The sequence below is a fragment of the Sciurus carolinensis genome, chromosome 11 (assembly GCF_902686445.1).
Source record: "Sciurus carolinensis chromosome 11, mSciCar1.2, whole genome shotgun sequence".
Lineage (NCBI taxonomy): Eukaryota > Metazoa > Chordata > Mammalia > Rodentia > Sciuridae > Sciurus > Sciurus carolinensis.
This window is the reverse complement of record NC_062223.1, coordinates 31,507,152-31,510,779: the sequence shown is the minus strand read 5'-3', so window position 1 is coordinate 31,510,779 and position 3,628 is coordinate 31,507,152.

Below are 3,628 nucleotides of genomic sequence, written 5' to 3'. Positions count from 1 at the left end.
TTGGGTACCTGGGATTGAACTCAGGGGCACTTGACCACTGAGCCACATCCCCAGCCCTATTTTAGAGACAGGGTCTCACTGAGTTGCGTAGGGCCTCACTTTTGCTGAGGCTGACTTTGAACTCTCCATCCTCCTGCCTCAGCGTCCTGAGTCACTGGGATTATAGTCGTGCACCACCGTGCCTGGATCCTTCTATTTATTTTTAGGTTAGTACATTACGGTTATACATAAGAGTGGGGTCTGGGATATACATGTACATGTTGACTTCATTCCACAGTTTTACTCCTTTCCATCCTCTATTCCCTCCCCCTTGATCCACTTCCTTTACTCTAATGTGTTTCTTTCTATTTTCATGAGGTCCCCTTTTTTCTTCTTCTTCTTTTTTTTCCCCCCTCTCTGCCTTCCACACATAAAACATCTGGCCTTTGCTATCTGAATCTGGATTATTTCACTTTGCATGATGCTCTCCAGTTCTATCCATTTGTTAGTACATGACAGGATTTCATTCTTCTTTATGGTTGACTAGAGCTTCTTTGTGACATATGACATTCCTTTATCCATTCTTCTGTTCACAGGCACCTCCATTGGTCCCATAACTTGCCTATTGTGAATTAACATGCATGTATCACTAGTACACTGATTTTAGTTCTTTTGGCTAAATACCAAGGAGTGGAATAGCTGGGTCATATGGTGATTCCATTTGTAGTCTTTTGAGGACTCACCAGACTGATTTCCACAGTGGTTGTACGAACCTGTAGATTCTTTTTTATAGGGCTTTCCAATGGGGAAATATTGGAAGAGGAGAGGAGAGTGAAAGTGTTTACTTTGGTGGCATAAATCTGGATGAGGAGAGCAGCTGCCATTGTGGGGAAAGTGCAAAAGTGTCAATCAAACCATTCTCTTTTGTACAGCAAAAGCCTTGGATCCCTGAGATGCAGCCCAGGTATATGTGAAGATCCACTGGGGCAGGAGAAAGGATAAAATAAAGAACAGTATTCCCTTGAGGAGGAGCAAGAGCAAGGTCTGGACACAGATCCTTACCAGTGTAATTAAAGGTCTATGCTTCCTGGGAAAGGGGCAGTCAAATCTGGCACACAAGACCTACCAAAGATACAAGTCAGAATTTGGTTGTCGTGAGAAATGTCGTAACAGATGGGGAATGTTTAGATGGACTCGTCAGTAGACTTGACACAGCTAATGGAAGACTCAGGGACCTTAAGGATAAGCCAATGCAAATTCCCAAGATGAAATATGAACAGAAAGAAGAGTGTGGGGAAATAACCAAGAACAGCATACTCAGCAACTATGGAACAATATCAAACAGTCTAACCTTGGTATAACTGGAATCCCAAAAATAAGGAGAGAAAAAGGAGCAAAAGAATTATTTGAGGAGGATACTCATCTGCTGGGAGGTCCCTCCAGAGGATGGAGGGTCACTTCGGAGGCCCAAAACGTGTGGCTGCAGAAATGAATGTATTCCCAGGAGAAAATGTGGTAGCTCAGAACCCATCTGCAGGAACATGTCTTCTCTGCTGTTTGAGGCCCAAGTGGCTCTGGCTCAGACTCTGTCTCTCTGTGACCTGCAGGTGATATGAGACTCCCCAGAAGGCAGAAAATGACGTGAACAATCTTATGCTGGAGAGAAGTCTTACAAATGTAAGCAAAATGGCCAAGTCTTCACTCGGTCCAGTCACCTTCGCACATGTGAACAAACTCAAACCAGAGAGAAGCTCTTTGAAGGTAAGCAATGTGGGAAAACCTTCACTCGTCTGCTCACCCTCACAGACATGGAACTCTGCATGGAAACAACGTGGGAAAGCCTTCACTTGTTAAATTCTGAAACATCAAAAAACTCATACTGGAGAGAAGCCCTATAGAAAATGTGAAATGCCTTCCTTTATTGTGGTTCCCTTTTAAACCTGAAAGTAGTTCTATTGGAGAAAAGCCCATTGAATGCAAAAAAAACCTTGACAAATCTTCTAACATTCTATCACCTTCAAATACATGAAAGGATTCATTGAAATGTTGAGTGCGAAGAAAGGAAAAAAAATATGTATGTATGTATATAGAATCATTGAGTGTTCTCGGTTGTCTTCAAAGCATTTCACTCACCAAGAAAACCACCCAACTGAATGTATAATGTTTCATTTTCCTTTCTGTTTATGCAAGTACTCGTAATGGAGAAATCACCTGTGAATGTGAGGAAAGTGGGAAAGCTTCCAGTTTTCCCAGTTTCTTTGGAAGACACAGAAAGATTCACAAAGATAAAAAACCCTATGCAAATAATAAATATTATAAAGGCTTCTGGTGTTCCAATTCTCTTCATATGTTACTCAGCCTTCCATTGCTGTGTCAGAACACATGAGAAATTCAACTTAGGGAAGGAAAGATAATCATGGGTTTCTGTTCATAATTGGGTGGCTCTGTTGGGTTGGTCCGAGGTCACTTACAACATCATGGTGGATGAATAGAGCCAAGTGGCCTACATCATGGTAGCAGGAAGAGGTTAAGGAGGGAGAGGAATGTCCACCAACCAGATACCTGATGGCTATTTTTGTTCAAGCTCACTGTTTTCATGTCATCTAAGCACAAGAGGTAAAAATAAATTAGGTGGAGATAAATATGATTTGTTGTCTTAAAGTTGTTACTTTAATAGGTTCACTCAGTGCAGCTATTTTGGAGTTAAAATACTGAACTTTTAACTATCATGAGGTTGAAACTTATCCATTCTGGCTTTTAAATTTTGTAAGAACAAATATATTCACATCTATTATTATGTGTGTCCTCTTCCATGTTAAAAACTGTTATGAGGGAGCATATGGTTCTAGAATTTATGCAGTATGCATTTATAAATTATTGTTATGAGCAAACCCTTTAAATTTTGCTAATTTCCCTGGTTTTTACTACAAATAAATATGCTGCATTTTCTAATTGGTATATATTTTTCTATACAAACTGTATAATAAAGATGTGTTTTTGATGAGAAATTATTGTTAAAAGCATGAAAGTATGATGTGGTAGGAAAAAAAATAACCAGAATTTTTCATAGGGTGGATGTAAAAATCAAATAAAGCAGTAGGGAAGCACTAAGCAAAGGAATGTCTAAAGTGAGCATGTTTTGTAAGGTTACAATTGATGATAATGTTTTTATAACAATGTTGTGTGGTAGAATAAAAATTTTTCTCTTAGAGTGAAAAAAAAAAGAATGATTTGAGGAGATAATGACTCAGAATTTCCAAGGAATAATGAAATACATGAAACCACAGAGCCAAGGATCCAGCAGTACTCCAAACAGATAGACAACAACAAGAAAAAGAAACCAAAACCAAAACCACATGTCAACACATCATGTTCTACCTGCTGAAAACTGAAGTGCAGGACAAGTCCCCAGGTGGTCCTGATGGACCCAGCTCTTCCCACTCTCCTGCTTGTAGTTCTTCAAAATAATTGTAGAATGGATAGAGACTGCACCATCCTGAGGCAAGAAGGAATGGTCCTGAACAGCCTGGGCTCTGTACCTTCTCTCTTGGAACATATTGATTTTAGGACTTTAGCTTAGAGAATCAAGTAGCCCCCAGGTGCCAACCCCAGTGCAGAGCATGCTTTAGCTGTTCATCAGCCATAGTGT